The sequence below is a fragment of the Dama dama genome, chromosome 1 (genome assembly GCF_033118175.1).
Source record: "Dama dama isolate Ldn47 chromosome 1, ASM3311817v1, whole genome shotgun sequence".
Taxonomy (NCBI): domain Eukaryota; kingdom Metazoa; phylum Chordata; class Mammalia; order Artiodactyla; family Cervidae; genus Dama; species Dama dama.
In genome coordinates this window covers 42,360,916-42,374,096 of record NC_083681.1, presented here as the reverse complement: position 1 = coordinate 42,374,096, position 13,181 = coordinate 42,360,916, and the positions used below count along the sequence as shown (strand labels likewise).

General features: G+C 41.1%; 1 long non-coding RNA gene across 3 annotated transcripts in view; it reads left to right on the top strand.

Annotated features, from left to right (window-relative positions):
* The window catches only part of LOC133060179 (uncharacterized), a 44,521-nt gene that overhangs the window by 10,827 nt on the left and 20,513 nt on the right, over positions 1-13,181 (top strand). For 2 of the 3 annotated variants that reach the window (XR_009693758.1, XR_009693760.1), the window contains exons 2-3: positions 6,708-6,816; positions 7,099-7,654. This is a non-coding gene — a long non-coding RNA (uncharacterized LOC133060179). Of the gene's footprint in view, positions 1-6,707; positions 6,817-7,098; positions 7,655-13,181 lie in introns of those variants that run through there. The other variant, XR_009693759.1, reaches the window with a different exon arrangement.

Sequence of the window (13,181 nt, the reverse complement as noted above, 5' to 3'; positions counted from 1 at the left end):
ATATCTGCTTTAAGACTGATCATCGGGACTCCCGTCAATATTTCATCTAATGCTTTTATCCATTATAATGGTAGCCTGAATCTATTTTATTAGGGATTATAAAATGTTGATTTTCTAGTTATCAGAAATTAGTAGCTTAGTTATCACTAAATTATCACTTAGTAGCATCACTTTTGTAAAAAGTGTAAAAAGGCTATTTGTTTACCCTGAAATACTGTTCATATAGGAAAGACATGAGAAATACCAAATTCCTTCCTTTAAGGGAGTTGGTAACTAGCTACTTACAATTGTGCCCAGGGTGTGGAAGTTTACTTTTTTAGTATAATTATGAATTTGTGGGTTTTAAATATTTGATCAGTTGAATTTATTATTACTTTTGACGTGTATATATTCCCATTTTTGGCCAGTGATAACCACAGTATACAGTCTTTTAGACGGGACGTTGATAGCTTCCTTGCATTCTGGTCCCTGGCTTATCTTCTCTATTTTTTACTCCAGATCTGGAACTGGCCATTCTTCCAAGGAATTCTAGATCCTTTTACTGAGGAATGGTATACAGGGTCCAATCTTGTCACTAGATGTATCCATAGCTATTGGACTATACAGAGTTAGGGAAATTAAAAAGGAAATAATAATTAGAGTTCATACTGATGTTCTTAGTTTAAGATTTAAAAGATTTAAAATCTTGATTAGTCTTTTCATGTATTAGTATTGCATTGTTTTAATTACAGGGAATTTATAATATGTTTTACTATCTGGTTGTGATAACCTCCTCCTCCATCTCTCTTTTTGTCCTCAATGTAGAGAACTTATCTGAAGGGGAAAGGAAGGCCAGGCCATTATGAATGTTTGCCTAATAAAGCCTTAGTCAAGGGATGGGGAGTGGGTTGGAGTGACGTGATTTTAACTTGATTTTTATCCATGAACCAATTCCCATGGAATCAAATCCATGTCATAGATTTATAAAAGGATGTTCATAAAAACTGCAAAAGCTGTCTGCACTAAAAAGTCAGTATTTTAGGTTATGGTAATTACTGCTTTGGTCCATTTCAAATGGAGTTAATTGCAATTGGAGAAAGAAGCACTAATTCTCCACTTGTCCCACACTAGGGTTATCAGATAAACAGGGATTCCTGGTTAAATTTGAATTTCAGGTAAACAACGTTTTTTTGTTTTTTTTGTTTTTTAGTATAAATAGGTCCTAAATATTACATCACACCAATATATGGGACTAAAGTGTTACTTATTATTTACCAGAAATTTAAATTTAACAGGGCATCTTGATGTTTGTCCTGCTAAACCCAGCATGCCTATCCAGCACATTCCTTAGCATTGGTACTTCAGGGATTTCAGCCCATCAGTGCTGGTGTCAGGCAACTGCAATAATAGCAGGCAGAGAGGGCCGTGCCTGCAGAGTTTTGTGGCGGCTGGAGAAAAAAGCAGCTGTCTCTAGTAGACAACTGTCATCTAGAGAAGTAGCACTGTTAGCTGATAGATGCCACAGAGGATATTACCAGGGGGCAGCAGCAGAGTCTGTCAATGTCACTGGTTTCCTGTGGGTGTCGCATTTCCCAGAGGAGATAGAAGCAGTGCTCAGTACAGACAGTGGTGCCTGGTAGACGTATTGATACCTTAGAGGAAATAGTCATAATGCTTGGTAGGAAAAGGAAGAAACAAGCAGAAGTGGCCACAGCACCTAATGGAAGATATGACAGCACTCACTGGAGGGCAATTAGACTGAGAGCAGTGGGAAAAACAATGCCAAAAGGATGATGACCACACTTGCTAGTTATTTATACATTTTAGTTGTCTGCTTCTGGTTAAATCTAAAGGGATGTTTCCTTTTTTTTTTTTTTTTTTTTAAGGAGTAGGACTCTGCTTCAACAGAGCCAGAGAAATGCAGATTACATTGGTTCCTTCAAAGCCATCATTCTAGAAAAGGAGAATAAAGGAAGTATAGACAGTGTCACAAGTATAGACAGTATCATAATGATCTCTGCCTCTGCCCACACTTTACTGACATCAACCAATAACCCCTAATGCAGGGCTCTCTGTGGAAGCTACTTTGGGCACAGGGCTTAAGGCTAGAGGCCTAAATATTATCCAGAAAGAGAAGATTCAAAGGGAGCCACAAGTCCACTTATCTAACCACGTATATAGTGTGGAAGTGATGGATGGCTACTCTGCCTCGAGGGATCAGGCCCTGCCAGAGTCTGAGACAGAAAGTACACAGTTGAGTGCCATGAATAAGTCCTGAGTTTTAAGGCAGAATAACTACACACCAGTGAAATAATGGCTAATAGAGGTCCTGACCTTTATCAGTGAGGTTATCAATGGCTCTTCTCATCGTGGTGGTGGTTTAGTCACTAAATTGTGTCTGACTCTTGCAACCCCATGGACTGCAGCCTGCCAGGCTCCTCTGTTCATGGGCTTCTCCAGGCAAGAATACTGGGGTGGGTTGCCATTTCCTTCTCCAGGGCTCTTCTCATGAAAGGGTATTAGAAAGGGATCATCTAGGGACTCCCTGGTGGTCCAGTGGTTAAGACTTCATGGTCTCAATGCAAGAGGCTGGGGTTTGATCCCTGGTCAGGGAATTAGATCCCGCATGCCACAACTAAAGATCCCGCATGATGCGAGAAAGATCCCACATAGAGCAACTAAGATCCGGTGCAGTAAAATAAAAAAGGGGGAGGGGAAACATAGAGGTAGGAGCAAGGATAAGAATATTCTCTTGCTTCTGCTAAAGTTTGAAATGTTTCCCAGCTCTGGTTGCCACCACATGACATTTCTCCCTCTATAGGTGCAGACCACCCACTCTACACTCTGAAATATTACTGTGTCATTTTCACTGAGAAGTTTAGTTCTTTGATCGACCTGCACTGGAGTTTCAGACACTGGCCAAGATGTCCCACAGACACAGACATATTTCAGTCCACATCAGCATCAGGGTTGCCTCTTGCCTCCACCTAGACACTAGTCAATACCCATGGTGAGTTCACATCATCTCTAATATCTACTGGTGCCATATGCCCCATCCCACCCCCTTTCCAAATTTATAACCCAAACAGTTTCCATGCTGGACTTCAGATTTAGACATCTCCATCCCATAACCTCTACTACACAGACATTCCACTTGATAGTATACCTTTAATAGGATCTTTTAGGAAATCTGCTAATGGAGAAAACATGACATGACTTTAACATATCTGTTATAATATCTTAGCTTTATTCAGTTTTGTAACATCTGTCTTTGTTATTGCTATTATTTATAATATATATAAATATTACTATAATTACTAAATATATTCAGTTCAGTTCACTCACTCAGTTGTGTCCAACTCTTTGCAACCCTATAGACTGCAGCATGCCAGGCCTCCCTGTCCATCACCAACTCCTGGAGTTTACTCAAACTCACATCCATTGAGTCAGTGATGACATCCAACCATCTCATCCTCTGTCGTCCCCTTCTCTTCCCACCTTCAATCTTTCCCAGCATCAGGGTCTTTTCAAATGAGTCAGCTCTTCCCATCAGCTGGCCAAAGTATTGGAGTTTCAGCTTCAGCATCAGTCCTTCCAATGATCATTCAGGACTAATTTCTTTTAGGATGAGCTGGTTGGATCTCCTTGCAGTCCAAGGGACTCTCAAGAGGCTTCTCCAACACTATAGTTCAAAAGCATCAATTCTTCGGTGCTCAGCTTTCTTCATAGTCCGTACATAACTCTCACATCCATACATGACTACTGGAAAAACCATAGCCTTGATGAGATGGACCTTTGTCGGCAAAGTAATGTCTCTGCTTTTTAATATGCTGTCAAGGTTGGTCATAACTTTCCTTCCATGGAGTAAGCGTCTTTTAATTTTATGGCTGCAGTCACTGTCTGCAGTGATTTTGGAGCCCCCCAAAATAAAGTCTGCCACTGTTTCCACTGTTTGCCCATCTATTTGCCATGAAGTTATGGGACCAGATGCCATGATCTTAGTTTTCTGAATGTTGAGCTTTAAGCCGACTTTTTCACTCTCCTCTTTCACTTTCATCAAGAGGCTCTTTAGTTCTTCTTCACTTTCTGCCATAAGGGTGGTGTCACCTGCATATCTGAGGTTATTGATATTTCTCCCAGCAGTCTTGATTACAGCTTGTGCTTCATCCAGCTCAGTGTTTCTCATGATGTACTCTGCATGTAAGTTAAATAAGCAGGATGACAATATACAACCTTGACGTACTCCTTTTCCTATCTGGAACCAGTCTGTTGTTCCATGTCCAGTTCTAACTGTTGCTTCCTGACCTGCATACAGGTTTCTCAAGAGACAGGTCAGGTGGTCTGGTATTCCCATCTCTTTCAGAATTTTCCACAGTTCATTGTGATCCACATAGTCAAAGGCTTTGACATAGTCAATAAAGCAGAAATAGATGTTTTTTTTCTGGAATTCTCTTTCTTTTTCTTTTTTTTTAATTTTTATTATTATTATTTTTTTTTCCAGTGGGTTTTGTCATACATTGATATGTTCTCTTGCTTTTTCGATGAATGTTGGCAATCTGATCTCTGGTTCCTCTGCCTTTTCTAAAACCAGCTTGAACATCTGGAAGTTCACGGTTTACGTATTGCTGAAGCCTGGCTTGGAAAATTTTGAGCATTACTTAACTAGCATATGAGATGAGTGCAATTGTGCAGTAGTTTGAGCATTCTTTGGGATTGCCTTTCTTTGGGATTGGAATGAAAACTGACCTTTTCCAGTCCTGTGGTCACTGTTGAGTTTTCCAAATTTGCTGGCATATTGAGTGCAGCACTTTCACAGCATCATCTTTTAGGATTTGAAATAACTCAACTGGAATTCCATCACCTCTACTAGCTTTGTTTGTAGTGATGCTTCCTAAGGCCCATTTGACTTCACATTCCAGGATGTCTGGCTCTAGGTGAGTGATCACACCATCGTGATTATCTGGGTCGTGAAGATCTTTTTTGTATAGTTGTTCTGTGTATTCTTGCCACCTCTTCTTACTATCTTCTGCTTCTGTTAGATCCATACCATTTCTGTCCTTTATTGAGCCCATTTTGCGTGAAATTTTCCCTTGGTATCATTCATTTTCTTGAAGCGATCTCTAGTCTTTCCCATTCTATTGTTTCCCTCTATTTCTTTGCACTGATCACTGAGGAAGGCTTTGTTATCTCTCCTTGCTATTCTTTGGAACTCTGCATTCAAATGGGTATATCTTTACTTTTCTCCTTTGCTTTTCACTTCTCTTTTCTCAGCTATTTACAGCTGTCTGAGGCCTCCTCAGACAGCCATTTTGCTTTTTTGCATTTTAGCTTTTGATGAAATTATAATCTTCATAGGTAAAAGAATATGCACAATAGAGTATTCTGTTAGATATTTTGGTATTTATAGAGATTGTACTTTTAATTGACTTTGTCTTTTTTTTTTAATCACAGAAGAATATCTTCAGTTTACCTGAAGACAAAAACCTAGACAAAATAAAAATGAATAGAGCAGTGAAAAAAAAAAAAAAAAGAAGTCTGGAAATGCACCCAAATGGTTCTAATTTCTAGGGAATCTTAAAATTTAGTATGCAGAATATCAGATTGCCAAGAAAGCATCCTAAATAGATCCTTAACATCACTCATTATTAGAGAAATGCAAATCAAAACTACAATGAGATACCACCTCATACCAGTCAGAATGGCCATCATCAAAAAGTCTATAAACAATAAATGCTGGAGAGGGTGTGGAGAAAAGGGAAACTTCTTGCATTGCTGGTGGGAATGTGAACTGATACAGCCACTATGGAAGACAATATGGAGATTCCTTAAAAAACTAGGCATAAAACTACCGTATGACTCAGCAATCCCACTACTAAGCATACATCCTGAAGAAATCAAAATTGAAAAAGACACGTGTACCCCAATGTTCATTGCAGCACTGTTTACAATAACTAGAAGACGGAAGCAACCCAGATGTCCACTGACAAATGAATGGATAAAGAAGCTGTGGTACATATGTAGAATAGAATATTACTCAGCCATAAAAAGGAGCACATTAGAGTCAGTTCTAATGAGGTGGATGAACCTAGAGCCTATTGTACAGAGTGAAGTAAGAGAAATATAAATATATATTAGCGCATATATATATATATATATATATATATAATGGTACTGATGAATTTAGAGAACAAACCTATGGGCATGGGGGGAAGGGAGGAGGGAGAGGGTGAGATGTATGGAGAAAGTAACATGGAAACTTACAATGCCATATGTAAAACAGATAGCCAATGGGAATTTGCTCTATGACTCAGGGAACTCAAACAGGGCCTCTGCAACAATCTAGAAGGGTGGAATGGGGAAGGAGATGGGACAGACGTTTGGGAGGAAGTATCTATGGCTGATTCTTATTGATGTTTGACAGAAAAGAACAAAATTCTGTAAAGCAATTATCCTTCACTTAACAAATTAATAAAAAATTTAAAAAAGCAAAATAGATTTCAAAGACTAAAATAAAAATTCTAGAGAGGAGCCACATTTTGCTATTATTTATTTGTCTTGTGGTTGCTGAGGGAGCTCAACTTTCTTTAAGTTGACCACCGTCCAAAACACACTGCAGTTTCCCTGCTAAAATAAATATTAATATGAGATTACTCATAAAGGTGAGTCAATGCACAACTTGTAAATTTCCAGTGTAAGAGTCTTTATGTATTCTTTTGGCTTGTTCACAGCTTCATTCTGTACCAAGAGAGTCATCAGGAAGAACAATATTTGGATGGTCAGGAACAATCAACCCTATAATGGATGATCTTCAACCTCGATACAGACAGCTGGATAAAGGTATTGACTTGGAGCTCATGAAATCTGAAAGTGTATGCATGTGGTCATTCAGCATTTACTGACAGCCAGCCATGTGTGTGCTAATATATGTGGTGCCCTTAGGTTCAGGCACAGAACTCCTAAAATATCCTAAGTGATAAAAGCACTAGGAACATCTTTTGTTCTAATATTTGTGTTTTGACCCTGGATCCTGACACAGAGTTCCTAAATCTCTTGGAATCTTTTCTCTGGGTGATAGAAGTGTCTTTTGTTCTAATGACATGACTTTTGATGGGCTTCCAGATGGTGGGTGATCACCAGAAAGACCAAGTCATGAATAGAAGATTGAAACTATTCAGTCTCACTCCCCATCATCCAGAGAAGAATTGGAAATGGATTTAATGAGTGATCATGCTTATGTGATGAAGTCTCTATAAAAATCTCTGCAGGAACTTCCCTGGTGGTCTAGTGGTTAAGAATCTGCCTGCCGATGCAGGGGTGGTGTTGCTGGTAGACATGGGTTCAATCCCTGGTCTGGAAAATAAGATCCCACATTCCACACGGCAACTAAGCTCTGGTGCCACAACTATTCAAGCCCATGCACTGCCGAGAGCCAGTGCTCCACAACAAGAGAAGCCACCACAATAAGAAGCCCCTACACTGTAACTAGAGAGGAACCGCCACTCCCTGCAACTAGAGAAAGCCACAGCGCAGCAGTGAAGAGCCCATGCACAGCAATGCAGACCCAGTGCTGCCAAAAGAACCACCCCAAAGTGCAGGTTTCAGAGAGCTTCCAGGTTGGTGATGCATAGGTGCTGGGAGATTGGTGTACCTGGAGAAGGCACGGAGCTCTGCACCCCTTCCCACATACCTTGTCCTGTGCATCTCTTCCTTGTTCTCTGCATCTCTCTTTAGATAGACTGGTAAGCAGTAAGCTGTTTTCCTGCACTCTGTGAGCCGTTCTAGTAAATTAATCAAATCCGAGGAGCGGGTTCTGGGAACTTCTGTTCTATAGCCAATGGTTCAGAAGCAAGGGCTTCCCTAGTAGCTCAGTTGGTAAAGAATCTACCTGCAGTGCAAGAGACCCAGGTTTGATCTCTGGGTCGGGAAGATCCCCTGGAAAAGGGAATGGCAACCCACTCCAGTACTCTTGCCTGGAGAATTCCATGGACAGCAGACCTGGTGGGCTACCGTCCATGGGATCGCAAAGAGTCAGACACGACTGTACGACTACCTTTCCCTTCCTTTCCCTTCAGAAGCATGGGTAACAACCCAGACTTTGACTGGTGTCTGAAGTGGGAAGGAGAGACAGGCTTTTGGAACTGAACCCTTATCCGGAGGGATCTGACACTATCTCCAGGTGGACTTTGTCAGAATTGAATTAATGTCCTTCCCAGGTGGCGCTAGTGGTAAGGGACCCGCCTGCCAATGCAGAAGAGGGAAGAGACGCGGGTTCAATCCCTGCATTGGGAAGATCCCCTGGAGGAGGAAATGGCAACCCACTCCAGTATTCTTGTATGGAGAATCCCAAGGACAGAGCAGCCTGGAGGGCTACAGCCCATAGGGTTGCAAAGAGTCAGACACGACTTTGCAACCCAGCTGATATCCCAGAGAACTGCTTGTGGGGAAAATCTTACACATATGTGATGACAGAAGTATTGTGAGTGTGGCAATAGTATGAGAGTGAAGGAAAGACACACACTGTTTTTCTAACACAAGTAAGAATGACACCATGTTGCCTAAGCTAACAGACATAAAAACAAATTGCAAAGAGAAAGAATGAGAAGACTAATGTTTGTGGGAGGCAGCCTTCTTAAAATCCTCCCAGTGATCCCTCACCTCCTGGTATTCATTGTTTTTGTTGTTTAGCCGATAAGTCATGTCTGACTCTTTTGCGACCCCATGGACTGTAGCCCACCAGACTCCTCTGTCCATGGGATTTCCCAGGCAAGAATACTAAAGTGGGTTGCTGTTTCCTTCTCTAGGGCATCTTCCCCACCCAGGGATTGAACCTGCGTCTCCTGCATTGGCAGGCAGATTCTTTACCACTGAACCACCAGGGAACGACCTTGGTGCATTCATGCCTTGGCATAATCCCTTCTCTTAAGTGTGAGCTGAACATAGTAATTTACTTATAATGAATAGAATATGCAAATGTAATGGGATACTACCTCCAAGATTAGGTGTAAAAGATGATTTCCATCTTGCTAGCATACTCTCTGACTCTTCAATCTTGCTGGCTCTGTTGAAGCAAGTTGCCATTTTGTGAGCTACCCAATAGTGAGTTCCACGTGGGAAAGTATGGTGGTTAGCCTTTGGCAGATAGCAAACAAGGAACTAAATCCTGCCAACAATCATGTGAATAAACTTGGAAGTGATTCGGCCCCTAGAAGAGCCTTGAGAATACAGCCCTAGCTGACACTGCAGCTCTGAGAGAGCCATGAAGCAAAGAACCCAGTTGGCCACGCCCAGATTGCTGACAGACAACAACTCTAGATAACAAATGTAACTACAAGTCACTAAGGTTAGGCTTAATACTTTGGCCACCTAATGTGAAGAACCAGGTCATTGGAAAAGACCCTGATACTGGGAAAGATTAAAGGCAGGAGGAGAAGGGGATGACAGAAGATGAGATGGTTGGATGGCATCACCAATTCAATGGACATGAGTTTGAACAAACTCCAGAAGACAGTAAAGGACTGGGAGGCCTGGCAATCTACAGTCCATAGGGTCACAAAGAGTCGGACGTGACTGAGCAACTGAACAATAACAACAACAAGGTTAGGGGTAATTTGTTATGCATCAAGAGATAATAAATACAATTGGGAAAAAAAGCAAAGGTATTTGAAACAGAAGGAACGGCACTTGCAAAGATGAGAGGTCATGACACTAATTACATTCCAGAATAGCAAATATTCTTGGGTAGTTACATCAAGAAGGATTCTTGCAGAAATGACTGGAGAAAAGGTTTGAGATAAAGATTGAAGTCAGATTGCAAAATGTGTTCAAGAATCATTTGTATTAGCATGTCCTCATAGCAAACAGAAATCTCTCCAATTGTTCTAAACAGAAAAACCTTAACATAGAGAATTAGGTATTGTTGGAAGGACTTAGAACCTAAGTGTGAAAGCTACAACTATAGCTGCTTCCTACCACCCACAAAGTTAGGTTAGCTTCTGGAACTTTGCCACAGAAAAGCTGTGATCCACAATCATGCTTGCCTGTAGCCAATTGCTGAACTTGTGCAAAGCTGGTCTCTCCCTCCTTCTGCCTTCTAGCTCCTGGATCGTTGTATAGTGCCAGAAAGTAAGGAAGTGAGCAATCAAAGCACAAATATGGGAGTAGGCCAAAGGGACACAGGAGCAAATGAAAAGAGTTCCTAATGGTCAAAACTGGAGCAATTTGAGAAAAAAAGAAATGAAATAGTACTGGAGTTTTCCCAAGTGGTGCTAGTGGTAAAGAACCCACATGTCAATGAAGGAGACTTAAGAGACATGAGTTCGATCCCTGAGTTGGGAAGATCCCCTGGAATAGAAAATGGCAACCCGCTCCAATATTCTTGCCAAGAGAATCCCATGGACAGAAGAGCCTGTCCTTTGTCCATAGGTGGGCTATAGTCCATAGGGTCGCGAAGAGTCAGACATGACTGAAGTGACTAAGCACGCACACATGCAAGCTTGTGAATAGCATTGGATTATACTAAAGTAATACATATTCACTAGTCCATTTGATAGAAATAAGCTATTGAATAAATTAAGGAGATTATTAAATCAGTATCCTGTGCAAGAGAACTACAAGTAACTTATGTAGACATTTCACTTCCAAGGAGGCAGAACATAACTCCCCTACTTAAGTATAGGCTATGTATTGTGACTTCTTTCCAAAAAGCACAATGTAGAAAGGGGAAAAGAAGGCTCTCAGCTGATTTCAGTATTTTAAAAATGCTCTGAGGTCAAACCTGACCTTGCATATAGACTGTTAGGGGGTAAGTAACTAAATTTTATTTACATTGAACTAGGAGATTGAACTGACAAATAATTGCTTTTTTTCCTGTTTGGATACCTAAACCTTTTCTTTTCAGTGTGTGACTCTCCCATTCCTTAGGAAGAGTTTATTTACTTGCATATTATTATTATCGTCTTTAGAAATTTGTTCTCCCCCAGAGCAACTGATTTTGCTTTGGGCACTAGCTAAAGGTCTAGAGAAGTACAATAAAATGTAGCATTCTTTGGCTTGAAAGTCAATATGACACAATTCTGTTCAAGCCAACGGATATTTAGAAATTCCCACTACATGTAAACATGTGCTAGGTCTCAAGCCATCTGCTTTACTCCAGTTTTCTACACTTGGAAATCAGCTTATCTTCAGTGGACCCACATTAGCATGTTAATATCTGACAGTTGGCCTGGAGTTTATAAGCATGCAGTTTTACAGAGGACTCCTTCCCAAGACAGAGTAACTTTGTCCAAAGGAATACATCTATAGTATTTCAGCCTGTGAGACAGACATGGAGAAGTCATTTCTGGGCAGGGAAATCCTTTGCACCACCTGCAAATGTAATCACATGGCTATCTACTGGCCTCTTTCTAAAACTGGCTTTGGTAGGCTGACTTGTATGTCTGACCTGGGATGCTCCCTCACAATCTTCCAATCTCTCTTTGTTCAGTGGAAAATAAAGAGAATCTGACTAGGAAAGAGGAAACTTCTAGACCAGAATCTACTTCTAGTTGGTTGTGACACTGGGCTCCATTTTTTTCTTTTTTTTTTTTAACTATGAAAACAGAGTTTAGAGAAGCTTATCTTGAGTCCTTCTGAGCCTTACATTTTCTGATCCTGTGAAATGAATCAGGTAAGTCTTTGCTGAGGTCAGTATCTGCTTCAAGGAAGGAGCAGTTCTCAAAGTCTTTTAATGCTTCTCTTTTCCCCTTGTTACTGCAATGGATTTTAAGAAAAATTCCCTGAAGTTGGGACAGGAATCCTGACTTGTTTTTCTTATTTCACCTCTGTGTTTTTTGGCAAGTGACTGATTTCAACCTTGCATATTGGAATGGTTTACATCCCTACATTGTCATTTGCAAGGGAAGTCTGGTGTTGTAGGGGAAGGAGTGTGGGTTCAGTGGTCATTCTGACCTGGAATTGAACCCTACCTTCACCACTTAACTAAGCCTGTGATCTCAGAAAAGTGACTAAACTCCTCTGAAAATCCAACTTTCTAGTAATAAGAAATGACAGTAATAATCCTTCTCAGGGAAGATGTGGTGATTAAATAGAACAACATGAGAAAATGACCGTCACTTAGTAGGTGCTCAATAAATGATAGTTTCCTCCCTTCCTCCCTCCCTCCCTTCTTTCTTTTCTTATTTCCTTTCTTCCATAATGATGGAAGTTACACATTTTCATCAGTATTTTTGCAATTGACATTTGGACTAGCAGTTATATGTGGCTGTGGAGAGTTTTAGTCTCTCCTCCTCCCTCCTCCTGAATAGGGCATAGCCTTGTCTAAATTAATACAAGATCCTATGTGGTATATGGGCCCTGGTGGCTCAGTGGTAAAGAATCCGCCTGCCAAGCAGGAGATGTGGGTCCCTGGGTTGAGAAGATCCCCTGGAGTGTGGGTCCTTTAATGGACCGGAACCTGGTGGTCTGGAGTCAATGATAAGAAAGTAAGAGAGAGAAAGAGGCTGATAGCGCTTGTTGGTCCTTTAATGGACTGGAACCTGGTGGCCTGGAGAGTAAGAGAGAGAAAAAATAGAAAGAAAGAAAGACACGGGGACCAAAGCTCTGATGGAGCAAAGGTGTTTTAATCAACATGGGGTGGGCATATATACTGTCTTACAAGGTGGTTATTCTCAGCAAAGACAAAGATTAAAATTCCAGACTTACAAAACATAAGATAATCCCTATCAAAGAGAGAGAGTTGCAAACAATCACCTTTTACCATTTGGCTCAAAAAAGGAAGAGGGTACTTATCACTGTAATGAGAAATGCCTGGATTCCTCAGCCCTGGGAAAGGCGTGCCTTTCCTCTTAATTCCTGAATATTCAGGAATCTATAAGGGCCAGAGGGTTCCTGACAGATCCAAAACAGCACATAGGAAGCCTCTTGTTAAATGCTTCCTGACACTGGAGAAGGAAATGGCAACCCACTCTAGTATTGTTGCCTGGGAAATCCCATGGACAGAGGAGCCTGGTGGGCTACAGTCCATGAGATTGCAAAGAGTTGGACATGACTTAGCAACTAAAACAGCAAGTGTGGTAGGTACTCATGGATGGGAGACCTGGTGTAGATGAGCTGATTCTTTTCCAGCTAAACCCCACAGATGGAAGACCCCCCCTGAGGCTTTTTCCCCCTTTTCTTCTTCACTTCGTGTGAACTGGTTGAGGCTG